Here is an 8,943-nt window from a genome sequence, read left to right as displayed (position 1 = left end):
AGCCCATGAAGGCCCATTAACCCCCCGGGGGGTTCCGGTAACCCCCCGGTACTCCGGAAAATGCCCGAACCTATCTGAAACCTTTCCGGTGTCCAAACATAACCTTCCAATATATCAATCTTTATTCCTCGACCATTTCGAGACTCCTCGTCATGTCCGTGATCACATCCGGGACTCCGAACAACCTTCAGTACATCAAATCACATAACTCACAATACATATCGTCATTGAACGTTAAGCGTGCGGACCCTACGGGTTTGAGAACTATGTAGACATGACCGAGACACATCTCCGGTCAATAACCAACAGCGGAACCTGGATGCTCATATTCGTTCCTACATATTTTATGATGATCTTTATTGGTCAAACCGCATAACAACATACGTTGTTCCCTTTGTCATCGGTATGTTACTTGCCCGAGAATCGATCGTCGGTATCATCATACCTAGTTCAATCTCGTTATCGACAAGTCTCTTTACTTGTTCCGTAATGCAAGATCCCGCAACTAACTCATTAGTCATCTTGCTTGCAAGGCTCATAGTGATGTGCATTACCGAGAGGGCCCAGAGATACCTCTCCGACAATTGGAGTGACAAATCATAATCTCGATCTATGCCAACTCAACAAACACCATTGGAGACACCTGTAGAACGTCTTTATAATCACCCAGTTACGTTGGGACGTTTGATAGCACACAAAGTGTTCCTCGGGTATTCGGGAGTTACATAATCTCATAGTCATAGGAACATGTATAAGTTATGAAGAAAGCAATAGCAATAAACTAAACGATCATAGTGCTAAGCTAACGGATGGGTCATGTCAATCACATCATTCTCTAATGATGTGATCTCGTTTATCAATTGACAACTCATGTCTATGGTTTGGAAACTTAACCATCTTTGATTAACGAGGTAGTTAAGTAGAGGCATACTAGTGACACTTTGTTTGTCTATGTATTCACACATGCACTAAGTTTCCGGTTAATACAATTCTAGCATGAATAATAAACATTTATCATGATATAAGGAAATATAAATAACAACTTTATTATTTCCTCTAGGGCATATTTCCTTCAGTCTCCCACTTGCACTAGAGTCAATAATCTAGATTACATTGTAATGATTCTACCACCCATGGAGTCTTGGTGTTGATCATGTTTTGCTCGTGAGAGAGGCTTAGTCAACGGGCTGCAACATTCAGATCTGTATGTATCTTGAAAATATCTATGTCTCCCTCCTTGACTTGATCGCGGATGTAATTGAAGCGTCTCTTGATGTGCTTGGTTCTCTTGTGAAATCTGGATTCCTTTGCCAAGGCAATTCCACCAGTATTGTCACAAAAGATTTTCATTGGACCCGATGCACTAGGTATTACACCTAGATCGGATATGAACTCCTTCATCCAGACTCCTTCATTTGCTGGTTCTGAAGCAGCTATGTATTCCGCTTCACACGTAGATCCCGCCACGACACTCAGTTTAGAACTGCACCAACTGACAGCTCCACCATTCAATAAAAATACATGTTCGGTTTGTGACTTAGAGTCATCCAGATCAGTGTCAAAGCTTGCATCAACGTAACTGTTTACGACGAGCTCTTTGTCACCTCCATAAACGAGAAACATATCCTTAGTCCTTTTCAGGTATTTCAGGATGTTCTTGACCGCTGTCTAGTGATCCACTCCTGGACTACTTTGGTACCTCCCTGCTAAACTAATAGCAAGGCACACATCAGGTCTGGTACACAACATTGCATACATGATAGAACCTATGGCCGAAGCATAGGGAATGACTTTCATTTTCTCTCTATCTTCTGCAGTGGTCGGGCATTGAGTATGACTCAACTTCACACCTTGTAACACAGGCAAGAACCCTTTCTTTGCTTGATCCATTTTGAACTTCTTCAAAACTTTATCAAGGTATGTGCTTTGTGAAAGTCCAATTAAGCGTCTTGATCTATCTCTATAGATCTTGATGCCCAATATATAAGCAGCTTCACCGAGGTCTTTCATTGAAAAATTCTTATTCAAGTATCCTTTTATGCTATTCAGAAATTCAGTATCATTTCCAACCAACAATATGTCATCTACATATAATATCAGAAATGCCATAGAGCTCCAACTCACTTTCCTGTAAATACAGGTGTCGGTGTCAAAACCGGCGGATCTCGGGTAGGGGGTCCCGAACTGTGCGTCTAAGGCGAATGGTAACAGGAGGCAGGGAACACGATGTTTTACCCAGGTTCGGGCCCTCTTGATGGAGGTAAAACCCTACATCATGCTTGATTTATTCTTGATGATATGAGTATTACAAGAGTTGATCTACCACGAGATCGGAGAGGCTAAACCCTAGAAGCTAGCCTATGGTATGATTGTATGTTGTCCTACGGACTAAAACCCTCCGGTTTATATAGACACCAGAAAGAGCTAGGGTTACACAAGGTCGGTTACAAAGGAGGAGATATACATATTCGTATTGCCTAGCTTGCCTTCCACGCCAAGTAGAGTCCCATCCGGACACGAGACAAAGTCTTCAATCTGGTCACTTTATAGTCCAACAGTCCGGCCAAAGGATATAGTCTGGCTGTCCGGAGACCCCCTAATCCAGGACTCCCTCAGTAGCCCCTGAAGCAGGCTTCAATGACGATGAGTCCGGCGCGCAGTATTGTCTTCGGCATTGCAAGGCGGGTTCCTCCTCTGAATACACCACAGAAGAATTTGAATACAAGGATAGTGTCCGACCCTGCAAAATAAGTTCCACATATCGCCGTAGAGAGAATAATATTTCCACAAATCTAATCTGCTGACTTGTTTTGGCAACACGACATTATGCCATGGCTCAGCGATTATTCGAACCGTTTCCTTTAACTAGCCCCGCACATAACGCGAGGCAGTTTTTCGAGACGTCTTGTCAAAGCAGAGATCGTGTCCCCCTTATTATGGGATTCTCATCAATACGGGCGTGGGTAACCCAACCGCGCCTAGGAATCCTAGATTTTAGGCAAGTCCCAAACGGCCATGAGGAGGACGCTTGATATTCACCCTCTTTATAAAGGGTCAAGGTTTTTACTTTTTTCCTCCCGTGCTCAATCGAATCCTTCCCCCACCTCGAGTTCTAACACCCAAAGCCCAGGTCAGGTGCTCCGAACCTTCAATCATGTCCGGATCCAGCCTCCAGGGCCGGTGGATGCCCTCCTCCGTCACAGAAGAGGATATCAAGAAGTTGAGGGAGGCAAGATACTTGACGCCGAAGTCTCACATCGGTTGCCTGCCCGAGGGCAGGTCATCCCTACTCCCGAACCCAACGAAGACGTCGTGTTCATCTCCCACTTCCTCCGAGGACTAGGCCTCACTCTGGATCCCTTCGTAAGGGGTTTGGTGTTCTATTACGGGCTTGATTTCCATGATCTAGCCCCGGATCCCTTTCTCCACATCTCGGCATTTATTGTCATATGTGAGGCCTTCCTCCGCATTATCCCTCACTTCGGCTTGTGGCTCAAGACCTTTGATGTGAAGCCGAAGACGGTCGAGGGGCAGTATGCAGCATGCGGAGGTGCATTAATAAGCAAGATTGCTGGAGCTCTGTGGCCTAAAGGTTCCTTTCCAGAGGTGTCCGGATTATGGCAAAGGGAGTGGTTCTACATCACCGCTCCCAGAAGTGCCAAGTGCGTAGCTCCCCCCGCCTTTCGCTCGGTGAGGGAGTCCTGGATTAGGGGGTGTCCAGATGGCCGGACTATACCTTCAGCCGGACTCCTGGACTATGAAGATACAAGATTGAAGACTTTGTCCCGTGTCCAGGAGGGACTTTCCTTGGTGTGGAAGGCAAGCTTGGCGATACGGATATGCAGATCTCCTACCATTGTAACCGACTCTATGTAACCCTAACCCTATCCGGTGTCTATATAAACCGGAGGGTTTTTAGTCCGTAGGACGACATACACAACAACAATCATACCATAGGCTAGCTTCTAGGGTTTAGCCTCTCTGATCTCGTGGTAGATCTACTCTTGTACTACCCATATCCTCAATATTAATCAAGCAGGACGTAGGGTTTTACCTCCATCGAGAGGGCCCGAACCTGGGTAAAACTTCGTGTCCCTTGCCTCCTATTACCATCCGGCCTAGACGCACAGTTCGGGACCCTCTACCCGAGATCCGCCGGTTTTGACACTGACACTCGGGCCCTCCACCACAACTAATGTCATGGATTAGCAGGGGGCTGAGCTGGGGTCCAGCCAAGGATGTGCCCATACTGCAGAGCCACATCCGGGATCTCTTCGAGGGAGATTTTAGTTTGGTTATGGTAGTGCAAGTCATGCTGGTTCGTCAAGTCCAGCCATGCAAACGCCGGCCCCTCCGTTTATGGGAATTCAACCCAGAAGGATTGCACGCTATTTAGAATTTCCTTGGCCTGACGCACGAGGAGATGTACAAGTCGTTCTTCGGACCCCAGATAGAGTGTCCGGACACCTCCGAGGGCGTGGGCCTGAGTAGCAACCGCATCGCGGCCCAAGTAAGTAACCCTCTAGCCGAACACACTATCTTTCTTTTATCATGACATCATTCTGAAGGATCGCTCTTTGACCAGGACTGGATAGCAAAGGCGAAGATGATCCGGTGTTCGGCTCCCCTTCCCGAAGGCTTGGACAATCCGGTGCTGGAAAAGATGCTCGAGCCTGCACCTTGCCTGGTGCCCGCAAAGGAAGATGAAGGGGGGAATAAGGAGGGCCAAAGCGGGCCTCCACCGCTATCTGTTCCAACCAAGGGAACGAGCGCCTCCGTGAGGGAGGATAGCCAAGAGAAGGAGTCTGACATTCCTTTGCCCCAGGGGAGGAAGAGGACTACCTCTGATGATCCGGAAACCAAGGTTTCCAAAAGGGAGAAGAAAACTCCACGAGAGGGTCCTGTCTCGGAGGGTGCTTTTGCCGCACAAAGTTCGTGTGGGGTTCAGCCCTCTAACGAGTCACAAGTGATCAAAATTTACTTAATAGTAGAGATATTGTACTTTACTTCCGAGGAAAATAACCGAAGCGTTTATCTTGTAGTTCAGATCTTAGCCCTTCTCAACAGAGCTCGTCTTCAGGGGACCTTCTTCCGGAGATGATGGAGAGCGAAACGCCTCCCCCGGACTCCCCCGCTCAAGAAGCGGGCGACCTTGAAGTGTCGTCACGGAGGGCCTCTCCGGATCCGGTGAGGCCAGAAGATAATCCCATAATCACCCGAAGTCCCCAGCATCCGGCTCTTGAAGATGGCAGACAAAAGAGTCCGACGCCGTCTGGTATGCGGTCGGACGTACTGAGGGATCTGCTGAAGCGAGCGACCATCTCGGAAGAACACCGTGCGTTGATGGGCATGGTGATGGAAAGGATTTCATCCGCCAAAAGCGGGTTGCATGATGCCTTTATGAGTCTACTAACGGGCTTTGAGGTACGTAAAATGATATACCTTTGTGATAGTACCGCACATTTTAGGTGTGCTCTGTGTAAATAGTAGCCCCTGAGACTCTGGTTGTCACCGAGAACGGCGGCAAACAGAGGATCGTAGTCCCAGGTAATAATCATACCGCCTTTATGTGCAGGTAGTGGAAGCTCCGGTGGCTAGCCGGACTCATGAGTTTGCCGAACTAAAGCGGCAATTGGATGCGGCGGATGCCGACATCGAGCTTGTTAACAAGCGGCTTGACGAGGCACAGGGTAAGTGATATTTTCTGGTGAATGTCACGTAATAAGAGCAGCGTGATGCCAGTATCTTTAATATTTTGTGACTGCAGATGGAGCTGCCACCGTGGAGACCCTTCGGGCGGAACTTGCCCGAGCCAAAGAACAAGCAAGGAGTAGTAATGGGGCTGCTTTGAAGGTGGCCGAAGAGTTAAGAGCCGAGAAGGCCGCGCATTGCTAGAGCAAAGAGAAAATGGCCAAGATGGTTGTAAAGTTAAAAGACACTGCCGACCGTTGCCAGTTCCTTGAAAAAGAAAACTGAGTGAAGGCGACGGACCTTGAAAAGGCCACGATGGCGACCAAAGACACTCGTTCTGCCATGAGAGCAAAGAAGGAGCTGCGTGAAGCCTGTGACATTGTGGCTGGGAAGCCCTTTTTGCTGCAGAGGAAGTTCGGAGATTCGCGGTATGCCCCTCTGGATCGGCTGTGGAGTTTGGCAGACGCATCTCTGGACTTGGCGGCGAGCGCTGTTGATGCGGCCGAATACTTCCGAGATCAAACAGATTAGGAAGTGGACAAGCTGTTCTGGTCGCAGTTTAACGTTCCAGAGCATCCGCTTCCATTGACCGATCAGTTAGCCGAATGGGCCGAACTCAATAGGTTGTCCGGACTTGCCATGAGGTCGGTCGTGGATCAGCTGTGGCCGGAAAGGCCAAAGCCGAACAGTTATTTTAGCCTGGTGCAGCAGTTCCTTGGTGCGGTGCCGTGCATCAATGTGATGAAAAGGTCGGCCTGCATAGAAGGCTCACGGATGGCCCTTGCCCGTGTCAAAGCATACTGGGCGGAGATGGATGCTACCACTGTCGCGGCGCAGGGTTCGGCCATAGGCCGCGTGGCTGCCGAGCACTATTTTGAAGAAGTTCTTGAGGGTGCTCGTTTGATAGAGGCCCAGTGCTCGAAGAATATTATGTTTGAGTGACATGTATTCCCATTGTAAAAGCAATGTTTTATTAATTTTATCAAGGTTGTATTTATACTTTTGCCGGAAAGTATTGTGATGCCTCCTGTGCGGCCGTTTTATGTATACATGTATATAACCTGAAAGATTGCAGTCGTCGGCTTCAGCCCCCACGCATATAATGCGGGGGTGTTTGCAGAAGACGCGTATTCACACTTAATCCAATGTCTTGGTCCTAATAAGGAGGTGATAGCGCAGCGAACTAGGCAACCGGACTATAATGCTTTAACACTTTCACTTAGCCATAGGAGTTTGACAGTGGGGCTACTATATAGCCCCTGGTGGCTCCGCACTCACCCGAGTTCGGGGTGCGTACATGCCCGGCCGGAAAACGGCCCTTCGTTAAGGCGGAGGAATCTAGGATTCCGATAGGTCATCGAGTGGTTGACCAGTCTCGCGCTATATCATGACAGTCAGTTTTCGGCTTTCTCTACTGAGGTGCTCGTCCGGATGAACCAGGTCACAATCGCAGTAGTTCTCCTGGTGCCGCCTTAGCCGATAGAGCGGAACGTAAGGCAGCAAAACCCAGGAGTCGGGCAAACCCAACATTTGACCCAAGACATGATTCGGAGCTGATGCATATAAGGCCAAACTCGCGATGCCAAACACTCCCTAAGGTATTCGGTCTTTATGGTGTAAACCGGGCCTAAACATTGCCCTTTGTAAGAAGCCCCTAGTGTCCAGGTACGTGCATTGTTCTGATGTGGCCACATGCCAAGACGTCAGCATCCTTCTCAATTGTACTGAGAATCCGAGGGATGTGTATCAACAAGAGACAGTAAAAAAGGTTGACGCGGGGTCTTAATCTAAAAAGAATCCTTGGAACGGGTCCCTGCTGCACGTCTGCGCCCGTGTCTCCATTGTGCCGTATCCTGGACGGTTGTAGCACGATTGTCATCTGTAAAAGAGAGGAACTTAGGTGAGAAGTTGTCATGCAAAAAGGTGGGTTTAAAGAAACCATTTACAGTTCAAGATGAGTAAAAATTGACACTTGTCTGCGCGTGTTGAGCCCCTTGTATTTGTAATAGGGGTGTGGCCATCAAACCGGTATGAATTACATAGGCTGCGCCGGACTCGTCTAACCGTGTCCGTGGTCTTGACGGCCTATCGATTGCTTTAGTTGGTGAGGCTGTTTTAGTGTGTGGCTGCACTCTCTTCGGCGCGCAGGGATCGCTCAATATTTCCATTTACTATAATGATTCCACGTGGACCGAGCATCTTAAGTGTGAGGGAAGCGTAATGCGGTATTGCATTAAAGCGAGCGAAAGCTTCACGTCCAAGTAGTTCTTGATAGCCACTTTGGAACGGAGCAATGTGGAAGGTTAAATTTTCGCTACGGAAGTTATCGGGGAAGCCGAATATAACCTCTAGTAGCAGGGAGCCCGTGCAATGGGCCCCTGGGCCTAGCGTTACTCCTCTAAAGGTAGTATTGTTGTGGCAAATTTTCGTTGGGTCTATCCCCATTTTGCGGATTGTGTCTTGATATATCAGGTTTAAGCTGCTGCCGCCGTCCATTAGGACTCTTGTGAAGTGGTATCCGTCAATTATTGGATCTAATACCAAGGCAGCCCGCCCTGCGTTCCGGATACTTGCTGAGTAATCCTGATGGTCGAAAGTGATCGGTTGAGATGGCCAGTGGCAGAACTCCGCGGTGATAGGCCCTTGGGCATGTTTGTCTGGGAGTGCCGCTTTGCTTCTCCCCTTTATCACGTGTAACACGTTTACTATTTTGACTTCTGGTGGAAATTTCTTCTGTTCCCCAGTGTTTTGCTTGTGAGGCTCATCCTCATCTTCGCTTGGTGTATCCTGCCCCTTATGTTCGGCGTTGAGCTTGCCGGACTGCTTGAAGACCCAACATTCTCTGTGGGTATGATTTGCAGGGTTTATCGGGGGTGCTATGGATCTGACATATTTGGTCCAGAATTTTGTTTAAACTGGACAGTTCATCTCTGGCACCTTTAGAGGGCGGCTTTTGCTGACCTGGCCGAGAGCTTCTGAACCCGGGGTTTACCGCCGTGCTCTTCGGGCTGTCTTCTTTATTCCGACGCTTATTATTTTTGCTGCGTCGTGATTTCCCGTTTCCATCTCTAACTTCAGATGTACTTGGGTCGCTGGTGCTGCATCGGGCTAGCCAGCTATCGTCGCCCATGCAAAAGCGGGTCATGAGGCTTGTTAATGCTGCCATTGTTCTCGGCTTTTCTTGGCCGAGGTGCCTGGCAAGCCATTCGTCTCGGACGTTGTGCTTAAAGGCTGCCAAGGCTTCAGCGTCCG

This window comes from Triticum urartu, chromosome 1 (assembly GCF_003073215.2).
Source record: "Triticum urartu cultivar G1812 chromosome 1, Tu2.1, whole genome shotgun sequence".
In the NCBI taxonomy this organism is placed as follows: domain Eukaryota; kingdom Viridiplantae; phylum Streptophyta; class Magnoliopsida; order Poales; family Poaceae; genus Triticum; species Triticum urartu.
The sequence above is the reverse complement of the archived record's forward strand: the minus strand, read 5'-3'. Positions refer to the sequence as shown.